This window comes from Camellia sinensis, chromosome 9 (genome assembly GCF_055761805.1).
Source record: "Camellia sinensis isolate YWXY chromosome 9, ASM5576180v1, whole genome shotgun sequence".
Classification (NCBI taxonomy): Eukaryota; Viridiplantae; Streptophyta; class Magnoliopsida; order Ericales; family Theaceae; genus Camellia; species Camellia sinensis.
The window spans coordinates 114409306-114424099 of record NC_138969.1 but is presented as its reverse complement, the minus strand read 5'-3'; the positions used below and the strand labels follow the sequence as shown (position 1 = coordinate 114424099).

Below are 14794 nucleotides of genomic sequence, written 5' to 3'. Positions count from 1 at the left end.
TATTAAGGATTCGTTTGTTTAGATGTAAAATATTTTTCTTGTAAATTAATTTTACACAGAAAAAATATTTTTGTTTTTGTTTTGAAGTGTTTGGTTGATACTTGAAATAAAAATATTTTATTACTTAAAAAAAAATTGAATTTAATAAAATGTCATTTATGACTTTTAGTAAGTTAAGATATTTATTTGAAAAGGCTAAATGTGTTGAAACGTAGTGAGTGAGAGTCAAATTGTAAAAATACTGCTATAGTTGGATTTCTGGGTTCAGTTCCATTATATTGGCAGCATGTTGGGATGATCTTGGTTTGTTGCTTCTGCTGGACTTGGTTTAATCGGCTTAGAACCATCTCATGGGCAGCAGGTATTCATTTCTTGTCTTCATCTCCATTTTGGGTCTGTTCCGGAGTTACCCCTGAGGTTGTGCTGGGTTGTTCTGTTGGTTGCCCTTGAGGTAGTGGTGCTGGGTTGTTCTGGTTTTGCTGATGTAGTGTCTTGGTGTGGAAAACAGGGGTTATCTTGGCGGGCTGCTGCTGAGTGTGCTGAGTGTGTTCTGGTGGTGTTTCGTTTTGCCTTGTGCTTCTCTTTTTTGGCTTCGGTTGGTTTCTCACCAACTCTTGATGGTGTGCTAACAAGGGATTTAATGGTCATTTTGGTGCCAACCTAATTGGGATTGATATGTCTCACTAAGATGTTTTTTGCACCCATCATTCCTTTTTCTTTTTTCATATTATAAGTTCCTTGTTTCATCAATAAAAGTTTTTTTGTCGATCAAAAAAAAAAAAAATTGTAAAAATTGACTTACGAAATTTTTAAAAGTAAATCATTTTTAAAAAAATGATGCAAAAATATTTTTCTTAAAAAATGTTTTTACATACTTTTTGTTCAACCAAACAACAGAAAATAAGTAAAATATTTTTGACAAAAATATTTTACATCAAAACAAATGAAATCTAAGTGAAAATCAATTAAGCTCATTTGATAACCATAAATGATATCACTTAAAAATTTAAATGACTCTTAAAATGTAAATTAAAAATTTTAAAAACTTAAGTAATAGAAAATTTTCTTAATTTTGATTGAATTTATAAATATTTATATATAAGTATTAACATAGACCGTTATAATTTTACAACTGCCACCGCCACCATCATCATTGCCACCACCTCCACCACCGCTATTACCACCACTACCACTACCATCACCATCCAGCACACTTTTACGACCATTATCTTCATCACCGTTATGTTGTTACCACAGGCACCACCACAATCGGTACTACTATTACTATCATCACAACAACTACTACTATAACCTTTTACCTCTATTGCCACCGTTCCCATAACCATCACCACCATTCAACACTACCATCCTTACACTACCACTCTCACCTCTCTTTTTATCTCTACTATGGCCTCGTTTGGGAAGTGGATATTTTAGTAAGCTATTTAGTTTTTTGGCTATTTTAATAGGCTATTTTAGTTTTGTATTTGGGAAGATGAGATGAATTTTTAGTTGAGTTATTGTATTGGAAAGTGTGTTGAAATGATGTTTAAATTTAAAATGACAGATTTATCCCTAACTTTTTATTTTTAAAATTGATGTAAAGGGGCAAAATGGTAATTTTGCCCTTGATGTAACACTGTTCGGCTGTGACAGTGTAGGCTGTGCCTACACTGTCCGGGCAGCAGCCTATTTTTTTTTTTTTTTTTTTTTTTTTTTTGAAAATTAGAAAAAAGGTGCTACAGTGCTGGCTTTTGGGCTAATTTTCCAAAAGAGGCTATAATAGCCTCAACCTCTAATTGCCAAACACCCCCTATATTACCTCTCCACTATCACTACAATCATTCTCTCTCTATCTCCCCCACTACCACCACCAACTCACATCACAATATAAAATTAAAAATATAATTTAAAAATAATAAATTTTAAATTTAATATTATACATATCAAACAACTTGTTTTAGTTAAATATTCAAATTTTTATCAAAGAAATTTTCAGTTTAAAAAATTCAACATTCAATTTTTAATACTTAATTTTAAGTATTTAATTTTTAATTTTCAATTTTATTAAACAATGCCCAAGTTGATAATAAAACTAAAAACTAAATTATGAAGGCTAAACATAAATTATTGAAAAATAGATGCTCTTTTAGTATAAAAATATAAGTGATGAATTTAACCAAGTCATGTAAAAAAAAAAATTATTTATTTCCCTTCCACTTTATATTTGTGGGGCTGGTGATGTGGTGGAGTGGGGGATAGTGGTCGTGATGTATGAGGATTGTGGTGGTGGTGATAATTGTGTGAGATATGATAGAGTTAGCAAAGGTGGTAATGGACGTGATGACAATTGTATGATGGTGGTGCTAATAATGATAGTAGTGATAATAGAGTAATAGGAGTGATGGTAGCAGTAGTGATGACATCATGGTGGAAGTAGAGGTGTCATGAAGGTGATGGTGGTGGTAGTGTTGTGATAGTGGTGACGTTAGTCCTGTTTGGTAGGGCTTATTTTCAGCTTATTTCAACTTTTAGCTTAATTTAAACTATTTTGATGTGTTTGGTTTAGCTTGACAATACAGCTTATAGCTTTTTGTAAGTCAAAAATCAACTTATTCTTTGAGTGGGAGAGGAGAAACTTAATTTATAAGTTAAAAATCAGCTTATATTCATAGTTATAAGCTATAAGCTGTTAGACTATAAATTATAATCACTTTCCCACAACTCTACCAAACGGGACCGTTGTGAAAGTGGAGATGGCAACGACAATGATAATTGTGTGGCAATGGTGGTGGTGTACAATAGTGGTGATAGGGGCACTAACGGTGATTGCATTGGCGATGATATAATAGGACAGTTGTGCTAACTAGTGGTGATTGCATTGGTGATGATATCATGGGGTAGTTGTGCTAACTGATGGAGATGGAGGGATGTTGGTGGTAGTTAAGTGATGTGGTGTGGTGGTGATGGTGATGATAATATAGCGGCCTTACACTTCAATAGTGACATTATCATAACAGCTTAAAATTTTAACATTTGACAAATTAAGTAAAAAGTCAATGACTTTAGATAATTTATATATATATTTTTAAGAAGTGCTTAAAATTTGAAGTAATACAAATTTTTATTTCAAAGGAAACTTGATTTATTCGTGTTAAATACGTTTAATTTTAAATACTGAATTGAGTAATTAAATACCACCTAACATATTTTTGTCCTTGTTTTTTTAGTTTTGTTTTGTTAGTGAACACGCTTTTTAATGCTAGGATTTCTAACAAACAACATACTAATCAAAACATATGGTAAGATATGTATGTAGATTCCACCACTTTTTTTTTTTTTTTTTTTTTTGATAAGCAAAAGAGAGCTTTATTGATGAAGAAAGCAGAACAAGCATAAAACTTACATCAATAAAGAGGGAAGTGCAAAAGCATCACTGCTGGCCTTAACAATCCCAACTAGGTTGGCACCGCTAAGGAAGCAAAATCATCTGCTAGCACTTGACCCAAGATTGGCGAGAAACCAATCCAGAGAAAGCAAGAGAAGGGGAAAAGAAAATAAGAAAACCAGACCAGCCACCTAAACATTGACTAAACAGAAGTATAAGCATGATCTACGACTAAAGCAACATGATACAATCCACCACTTGAGGTTCAACTAACATTGTATTTAGTTAGTACTAGTGGTTACCCGTGCGATGCACAGGATTTTAGAAAGTCAATAATTACTATAAAAAAATTGCTATTTGTTTATATTTCTTAATATTTTTATTTGGTTTGTGTATATAAATCTTATTTCACATCATTAAAAATATTTAATATTTCACATTGTTGAAAATTTTAAAAAAGTATTATACATTAGTAAATCATCACATATATAATAGCTAATTTATCTAAGAATTACTTCAGAAAACCAAAAGTAGAGTAACAAAGGCATATTATAATTAATCAAAATGACTAATATATTAAATAAAAGTAACACAAATTTTGCTTAATCAATAGTAGATATTACAGTAATCATCTCATATAATATAATAAATTAAAATAAAATTAATTTTAATTCCCATTATATTTAGTTAGTGGGTGGTTAAAATATTTTACATGCTATTTGTTTTTTCGTTATATTGATTCATTAAACACAAATAGGTTTGGAATGATTATAAAAAAATTTAAAAAAAAATTGTTTGAAAATGCATTATACTTGAATTGACAAACATAAAGAACATAAATATTTAAATTATTCAAAAAGAAATTAACATTTTAAATATGAGATATCTTCCATTTGCTCAAACTCTCAATCTAAATAAATAAATAAAAAAATTTAACAAAGAAGAAATTTGTGGTTTAGTTTTCAAAGGAAATGAGTTATTAAAAATAAATTTAATCATGAATTATTTCAATAGGATAATCAACAATAAAAAATCAACTGATGAATACATTTAAAGTATAACTCATATCCAATAAATTTTGATTCTTCATTTTCAATCTAACATCTACACCAAAAAAAAAAAATTAAACACAAATAATCAATAAGTGAGAGAGTTACAAATTGATAATAGTAGTGCTTTTATAAATATAAAAAAAGAATAAAATCTCAATTAAATGACAAATTATTAACAAAAAGAAAGAAATAAGGAAAAATACAGATTGTAACAAAAAAAAAATTTAAAAAATAATGATGTTCATTTATATGAACTCACTTTCTTACAAATGCAAAAACTCATGCAAGTACACATTTCAAATGTAAAGCAAATATTTAAGATTTTTAGGCACCGTAAAGGGATCAGAAATGGCTCAATGTTGATTGTTTTTCCCCCAATTTTCTGTTCATGGTTTCTTTTGCGGGAACTTGTTTTTATATTAAAAAGATTATGTTTAAACAAAAGATATATATGGAATTCTATCATGTTTAAAATTTGTATGGATAAGTAATTGATGATTTTAAAAGATAAAATATTAAGTTCCACTTAAAGATAAACTTTAAAAAGATTAAGTTGAAATATATAGAAATTCTATAACAAACTAACAAAAGATAAATATAGATCGTTAAAAAAATTATCATCTTTTTGGGATATTTATATCCCAATCTTATTCTTTTTTTTATTTAAATATTTTGTTATCTTTTATTTGAATTTTCATTAAATAGTTATATTTTTATTTTTGTATATTTTTTCATTTATATTTATTTGTTATTCATATATACATAATTACCTTTTTATTTTAAAAATCATTTGACTCGTAATATTTTTTTATTTAATTTTTTTTTAATTGTTCATATATAAATAGTTAACTTTTTTATTTTTATAATTAATTGACTCGTAATATTTTTTATTTATTTATTTATTTTTATCTTTTATTTGACTCTTTATATTATTTTGTAATTGAAATTTGAATAGTTATCCTTTTATTTTATTTATTTTATCATGTTTAAAATTTGTGTGGATAAGTAATTGATGATTTTAAAAGGTTAAAAAGATTAAGTTGAAATATATAGAAATTCTATAACAAACTAACAAAAGATAAATATAGATCGTTAAAAAAATTATCATCTTTTTGGGATATTTATATCCCAATCTTAATCTTTTTTTTATTTAAATATTTTGTTATCTTTTATTTGAATTTTCATTAAATAGTTATATTTTTATTTTTGTATATTTTTTCATCTATATTTATTTTTTATTCATATATACATAATTACCTTTTTATTTTAAAAATCATTTGACTCGTAATATTTTTTTATTTAATTTTTTTAATTGTTCATATATAAATAGTTAACTTTTTTATTTTTATAATTAATTGACTCGTAATATTTTTTATTTATTTATTTATTTTTATCTTTTATTTGACTCTTTATATTATTTTGTAGTTGAAATTTGAATAGTTATCTTTTTATTTTATATTTTTATCTCTACCTCTTTGTTGCTCATATTTAAATATTTATCATTTTATTTAAATATATATAATCCTTTTGGCTTTTGAGATTTAGATAGTTGACAAATGATTAAAAATTAAGAAAAGTGGAAGGGGAGAATTGAAAAGTGACACATAGGAGAGAGAATTCATAAGAATTTAGTATTAAGAGTTTGGAGAATTCTCATACTCCACTACATTTGTTTATATATATAGTATAGATAATTATGTATCCCTAACATTATTATTTTTTTCCTGTTGATGAACTATAATATATGACATATGCTACTACTAATCAATAATAAAATATGACATGAAAAATTTTGCTATTTGGACAAAAAAGCAGATAAAAAAAACTCCAATAACCACATCTAGATATCCCAGCATGATGATTTGTTATTGAATGGCATCCTATTTGGTTGAGTTTAGAATTTTTATTTTTATTTTCTAAAAAAATTAAAAACTAGTTTGAAAAAAATAGAAGAATAAAAAACTCTCATCATTTTCATATGAATTTTTTAGGGCGAACTAAATTCTATTTTTAGATTTTTGAATTCAACTATACAAAATAAATGATTAATTGGTAAAAAGTCTAATCCAATGTGGTCATATGCTATTTGGTCTAATGTTTAATTGTTTTTGGATGATGATGACACGCATTGAAAAGTTGCCAATAATGAAAATGCTGGCTGGAAAAGTTGTTGGAAAGTTGCAGGCAATAATGACCAGCGACGGTAGCTGGTGGCACTACAAGAAATGTCACTTTTGGCTACCAAAATATTGGTCGCCAAAAGTCACTTATTTAGTCGCCAAAATGATTTAGCGACCAAAATTTTTTGTCGCTAAGCTCGTCGCCTTTACCCTGTCGGCGATAGTATTGGCGACTAAAATCTGTTTGGTCGCCGAAAGTGTACACATTTGGCTACTAAATTGGCTTTAGTCGGCAAAAGGTATGTTTCCCCTACTAAATAATTGGTCGCCGAAAGTACACATTTGGCTACTACTTTGAGTTTAGTCGGCAAAAGATATGTTTCTGCCACTAAATAATTGGTCGCGGAATTAGGCTTTTTGGCTACCAACCTGTTGTGGTCGGGGAAGGTATCACTTTTAGCTACTAAATAATTGGTCGCCGAAAGTACACATTTGGCTACTACTTTGAGTTTAGTCGGCAAAAGGTATGTTTCTGCCACTAAAGTATTAGTCACTAAAAGTGCTACCATAATTTTAGAATAACTATTATAGACCAAACATTTTTGTCACCAATACAATACATATTTTTAGTGACTAAGTAATTTTTGTCATTGTTACTTTTCCCCACTAAAAATTTCGTAACCAAAAGCCTGCTCACATTCACTTCTTTATTTTTTGCCACCAAACATTTTAGTCGCCAAATGATACCATATTTTTTCCGTGACTAAAAAATTTAGTAGCCAATACTTTCTCTATCTCTTTCTCAATTGTTTTAGCTACTAATTATTTGGTCGCAAAAAATTAATGGGTTATGTTTTTGCTACTAAATTCTTAGTCACCAAAACATTTGATTACATATTTAGCTACCAAAATATTTGGTGGCCAAATACTTTAACATTTTTTTTTAAATAAAATATTTGGTGCACCTGTATCCATTATTAATACAACCTGTATCCATCAACGGTAAATATGTTATGAAGCATTCAACAACAATTACACACATTTCAGTTCCAACCATCCAAAAAATTAATATTGAACATTCACTTATATATATATATATATATATATTACAAATTTCATAAGAACCAAGTGTAATCCCACGTCAATAATTTAATTCAATACATAATACTGGAATAACCAAATTCATTGTGCACCTACAACTTTTGTACCACAACAAAAATTATATTCTGTACTGCCACAAAACTATTATGTACCACGTGCTATGTTAATTGCTACCAACAAAATTTTTTTACAAACCACTATATATACGGTTAGAGATATAAAAAAAATGCCCTCCCGTACTTGTCAACAAAAACATATCCACATTTGTATGTCCAAAACATCTGCAAAAAAGGGGGAAAAAATCATTAGTTCGGTGCGTGTAATGGCACTTCTGGACGACATATATATATCGTAATAATTTCAAACATTAAAAGACAAGGAGAGTGATATCTATTAACTAATGCAAGACATCCAAACATGAACCCATCATGAGTTCTTGTTTTAGTTTTTTTATCTCTAAATCTATCGAAGTAAATTTTAGTACTTAAATGTGAAAGTAAATTGTGTAGGTATTATGAAATTACCAAAATTTTGGGTGTACTTACCATTTCATCCAAAAATTATTTGTTATAAAAATGTAAGAAAAGCCATCATTAGAGTTTGTCTGGTATCCATAAAACTCACTATGCTTATGCTTTTGTGACCTCCACGATGCTTCCAGTTACGTTAGTTCAGTGTTTTTCTGACCTCCACGGATGGAAATTAATATGGTCTTTTTCTTCATAAAAGATTCTAATTTTCTCGATATACTCATTGAAATTTTGGAAACACTTTTCTTAAAGAAGAAACCAATTAGTGGGCTTATAGATGTAGATATGTTTCTGTTTGTGAATGAGTAATGCCTTGGGTTCTTTATAGGCTTATGGGGACGAGCTATGTAAGATTATGCTTAACTATTCTTCCATTACACCATCTAATTTTGATACGTACCTTCAATACTTAGCTTCTTTAGTCCTAAGTTCCTTATTCTGTTGCTGAGGAATTATCCTCCCATCAGCCAAATCTTGAGGCCATGTTATATATATGAACTGTCTATTGTTCAACTGGTGCACATTTTGTAGTGGTGATAGTTAAACTTATCAAATACACAATTGCGCCTAAACCTTAGCTGAACTTTACAAATCCATTGTTCCAATTTCCAAAGGACTAGGTCAACAGGATATATCATTCGTCACATTTAGTTCTTGTCCTACTTATGTATTGTGGACACCTACATGTCACATTTATCACTGGGAACCTTCCCATTACGGAAAAACAGTGGCTCAGGGGCTGTTTTGCATTTTCGCCCCCCGAACCCCTTTTTTCGACAAAGTTTATGACATTTTCAACTCTAATTCCCAAAGTAGGTGTCCTATTTACGTACCGTCTGTCCGTAGATGTCACATTTATCACCGGGAAGCTTCCCGTTACCAGAAAATAGTGTTTCGGGGGCTGCTTTGCATTTTCGCCCCCCGAACCCCTTTTTTCGACTAAGTTTATGACATTTTCAACTCTAATTCCCAACGTAGGCGTGCTATTTACGTACCGTCTGTCCCTACATGTCACATTTATCACCGAGAAGCTTCCCGTTATGAGAAAACAGTGTTTCGGGGGATGCTTTGCATTTTCGTCCCCCGAACCCCTTTTTTCGACTAAGTTTATGACATTTTCAACTCTAATTCCCAACGTAGGCGTGCTATTTACGTACCATCTGTCCCTACATGTCACATTTATCACCGGGAAGCTTCCCGTTATGAGAAAATAGTGTTTCGGGGGCTATTTCGCATTTTCGCCCCCCGAACCCCTTTTTTCGTCTAAGTTTATGACTTTTTCAACTCTAACTCCCAACGTATGTGTCCTATTTACATACCGTCTGTCCCAACGTGTCACATTTGTCACTGGGAAGGTTACCATTACTTTTAAACACATATTCGAGTTACTATTCAAAATACCACTGTTGAAGTTTACATGTTACTCTAAACGAAGATTGAAATTCGCTATGTTTTTTTAACATGTCTCTACTGTAGTTAATCTTAATCAAGTACATATTTTAAATACAAGTTCATTGTTAAGAAAACTCAATACCAAACTCTAGTAACTACACAAGAAATCATTAACCCCAAAAAACTCAAAAATTGATGACATTTTCAACTTTTCAAGCGAACATATTTAAACAAAGTAAGTGTGACATTAATGAAATTGTTCTTACCAAAAAACAAACGTCGGATGCCCAACTTAGATTCCCAAGAGTTGTGACAGTTTGGCGACTACGTTATTGAGATGCTCGACCTTTGTATTTGTCTCGTCCCTTGCCTTTTTTCCCTCCTCCCGCTCTTTCAACATCTCATTGGATAATTGAATGCGCTCCTCTCGTTCTTTCAACAACTCATTGTAACATCTCTCGCGCTCCTCTCGCTCTTTCATTAACTCGTCATGATCCTTTTGCCGCTCCTTACGAAGTGCCTCCACCTCAGCTCACATTGCCTCCATGTCCTTATCGTGTGCTCGTGTTGCAAATATGGTAGACGGTTGTGGGCCACTCCCAAATCCAAGCAAGTACCTTTTCTTCTGTCCAAGCACTTGCCTTGAAATCTCCTCTTGTGTCAATGGCGTCCCCGACTCGATGGCAGCCGCTTGTACATTGACCATCTCTTGCTGTCATTTCAAATAAATAAGACGAAAAAAACTTTGGCAACATATATGTATTATTGGGTACTAAGTACAAGAAAATATTGAATACAAATATTTCCTTGTCACATACTTACATGCAGCTCACGACATTTCAGATGGATCCAGTCATTCGTTTTCTTTGAAGTGTGGCTGTCCTCATAGAACTTTGGGAAATCCAACTCTCCATCTTTTGCTACCTGTTAACACATCAATGTATAAATCAATGACACTTTATGCACCAAATAGACAAATTTCCATGAACAAATTTTTAAACAAATTGCTGGACAGATTTGGAGATAGATTTGGAGTCAGATTTTTAGACAGATTTGCTGCCAGATTTTCAGACAGATTTGCAGCCACATTTGGAAATAGAGGCAGCACTATTCTAGTTCGAATTCAAAGAGATTATCATTAACAGATTTATATTTTCCAACAGATTTTTGCCAACACATTTGTTCAGAATTTCTCAAACAGATTATGTCCAACAGATTTTCGCACATAGCCACTTATAATCACTTCAGATTATGTGTATTATAACATGTGTATGTACAGGAATATCTGTTTTTTGTGAATGTATTAACTTAAATCTAAAACAAATAGAGCTACAAGACTAATGATCTTAAGTGAAAAACAGAGTATAGTTTAGATTTTGGGCAGTATATACAGTTCAGATTGTGTATCATAGTGTAGACAGATTTAGTTCAGATTGTGTATACTGTATTATAGTGTAGTATAGTGCAGACAGATTTATAAATCTAAACTATACACAATCTGTATTATAGTTTAGACCGATTTTTAGAGTATAGTTTAGATTTTGTAGTATAGTGCAGTATATATAGTTCAGATTGTGTATTATAGTGTAGACAGATTTATATATACTGTATTATAGTGTAGACAGATTGTGTATTATAGTGTATTATAGTGTAAACAGAGTATAGTTTAGATTTTGCGAGACAGATTTCGAATGAAAGACAGAGTATAGTGTAGACAGATTTAGAATGCAAACATGTGGCAAGGGTATCATTAACAGATTTTTTCCAGACAGATTTTTTGCAGACAGTAGATGTTTACTAACAGAGTTTAACATATATATATATATATGTGTGTGTGTGTGTGTGTAGCAGAACATAACATTTTTCATATCCAAACAACATATAATGAATTCAAGTTTAAAAAAAATCGAACTCACCATAGCAGCCATTGCAATAGGAAATGAGCGAGACCCATTGGTATGATTGAACGGCAATTGACTCCTATTACTCTTGCCAACTTTTGACCGTTTCTAAAAATAAGTCAAGCAGATAAACAATTTTTTGGTCAATATTGAGGCATATCACATTTTCACATAGATGTATGTACTCTATCTAGTCTATTATTTTACCTGGTGAGATGCATCTTGCCATGCCACATCGATCAAATGCTTCCAATTATCTAAACTCACCCCTACGGGCGGATGACCATAGATCTCATCACGTGGAAGTCCTTCTAACAATTCGAACTCTTGCTTCAAGGTGTACCTCCAATCTTTGTACAACCCATACGCCTTCTTATTCACAATCTCCTGTGCTTGTAAGTCATTGTGGAAATCGTCTCCAATTTGAAACTTGTCCTACATGCAAAACAAATTGAAATAGTAATCATTACATATTAGTCTTTCTTATTACTCACATAATACAATTACGTATTGTGGACAAGTAATATTAGTTACAGGAACTCCTTGGATGACGATAGCTTTTGTAGTCTCATCAAGATCCAGCCATGACTTCACATCTTTCAAAGGGCACAAGGTTCTAATTTGAATTCCTAACTCGTTAGTTGCTGGAGTGGCATACTTGCCAGTCATTGCATTCAACCCACGATCGATGTGAACATAACATTTTTCCCCTTTTTTGACTCGAATTATTTTTTGTATGCCCTTGCCAAGTGTCGGTCTGCGTACACGTAGGGGCTTCGAAGTCCCTGTTAACAACATAACATCATGAAAATTGCCTAAAATTTGGCTACAAAATAACAATGGCAATGGCATGTGCTAATTGACAAATTTTATACACTTTAATCTTACCTACGCCACTCGGCTGCATTTCGGATGGGGCTTGTGTCTCATCAAAATCAACCATTGGTTGGCTAGTGACATGATGAGATGGTCCCACATTTGATCGGACGGGTAGAACAGGAGACGGAGCAACGGGTGATCCTAAAGGAATAGCAGCTGGCGAGTCTGTTTCTGGCTGCGTGAGTGTCTTCTTCCGAAGCCGACCAGTCTTTAAGCCAGGAACCATTTTCCAATCTGCAATAACACAAGTAACACTATATACATGAACTAGACAAAAATAATGCTTGATTATTGCAGACAAAAATAATACATGAACTATACAATAACACAAGTAACACCATTTTCCATTTTCCAATATGCCATGATATGCCTGCTTTAAAATAAATTAGACAAAAATAATTTAGAAGGCATGAACTAACTCAACTAATTTAGAAACTGATAAGCTCATTAAAAGCACCCCCAAATTCATACAGATACAAGGATGAGCTAGAGCTCAGGTAAAGTTCCATCCTCTGGTACTATCTTGCAATGCATTGCATTTGTTTGCATCAACTACGCCAACCAATAAAAACTGAAAAAGAAAATACATTGCCTAACTAAAGTAAGCTCTAAAAAAACCTGCACTTCTCAACATATCTAAAGCAGGCAACAGTTTTTCTTAGGCATATGATTCATGAAAATCTAGTATTCACAACTTCAGAGGAAAGATCAAAGTACAATTCAAGTAACTAAACTACCTCAACAGATATTCAGCAGCTTTGGCTCCTGTATCTTTTGAAATTAGGTAATCAAGAAGCACTTGATGATCATAGTGTAACTGCAAACAAGTTAGGACTGCATGTATTACTTTATTTAATAACTTCGCCTGGTAAGTGAAGAATAGAACATAGAGGCATTTTCTTTGTATCAACGAAATAAAAGTATATACATTGGGATAAGAAGTCTTAGTTGTTCCCATTATCTATAAATATTGAACTTGCCTCTGCAAGAAAAAGATGGAATAGGTGTATGGGGTTGAAAAGGTTTGAAACATGAAAAAGCATATCATCACATCTGTCTTGGCAGACCCTACATACAAACAAAAAAACTCATTAAAGACTTCTGCAACCAATACTCTTAATAACCACTAAAACTATTCTAGCATGTGTTGCTTACTGTTGCTTGGCACCAAAGGACACGTGAAACAGTTGCAAAAGCACTTCAAATAGGATATCGTCTTACAAATCAACAGTAGACAAGAAATTAGGATATAGCAGGTCTAAAGAAAGGCACATATTCTACGAACAAGAAATTAAACGATTAATAAATTAATATAACCATTCAAGCTACACTAGCAACTATATAAACTGAACTTAGGTTGAAGCACAGAGTGCCTACAAGAAACACCGTAATAGGATATTCTATCTTCGAAGTTCCTAAATGCAACTCAGATAAATGCAACCAAATCCATGCATAGGTTGTACATTATAAGTGTATCTTCAATAATGACATCACCATTAGTATTTTTTGTTGTTATTATTATGGTTGGTGGCGGTGGCAGAGGCTCTATTATTGTTGTCCTCAAGGAGGTTGAAAATGCATTAAATTTCTTACTGGGTACACTACTCGTAAAATAAAATAGCCAAACACAAATCAAATAACTTCAAGACGTGAGGATGACAACAAAATTATCCATAAAACTTTAAAAGATCCAAGCCAAGGGGGTAAATTAAATTACAAAAACTACGACAATCTCATAGTGAGGTATTAGTGGACAAGGAAAAAGGGTGTACTTAATATTTTCTACATAAAAATTAACGTTGCTAGTTAAAGATGCAAAGTAATGGAAAGCATAAGTCAAGAGAGGGTCAAGTATATCAAAAAGGAAATCATGAGAAAAATCAAAGATTAAAAAAGATAGAACCAAAGATTAAAGTAAAATAAAGAATGCCAAAGAAAAATAATAGACAAAGTAAAAACCATCATACTATAGCAATTGCAGATTATTCAGAATTTTTTTTTTTTTATAAATAAATAATTTTATTGAAGGAGCATCAAGATGATGCAACAAAAACAAGACTACAAAAGTAATTACCAACTCCTTACCAACCCAACAAAACTTTGTAATGCTATAGCTTGTAGATACTACATTGTCTCATTAAAGAAATAAAATAATAGAACTTCGGCATTCTTTACAGCCATACCAGCAGAGCAGCAACCAGACAAAACCAGCTTTACAGCCATACCAGCCATACCAGCATAGCTGCAGCCAAACAAATGCAGACCAGCTCAGAGCTTCCTATATCAGATGCATTCCACCAAAAGGCACCATTCAGTTACATTCCACCAGCACACCCCATAGTAACCCATTGCACAAACTGCCATGCTGACCATTAAATACACCAACCATTCAGATCTTCAATGAATGCAGGTTTAACTGGGCTCAACTCAC

General features: G+C 31.7%; 1 long non-coding RNA gene across 1 annotated transcript; it reads right to left on the bottom strand.

Annotated features, from left to right (window-relative positions):
• Positions 1–12377: 12377 nt before the first annotated feature.
• Positions 12378–13642, bottom strand: LOC145799160 (uncharacterized). The gene is made up of 3 exons (XR_014341172.1): positions 13519–13642; positions 13101–13431; positions 12378–12597 (listed from the first exon to the last, which is right to left on the bottom strand). It is a non-coding gene; the product is annotated as an uncharacterized LOC145799160 (long non-coding RNA).
• Positions 13643–14794: the final 1152 nt, after the last annotated feature.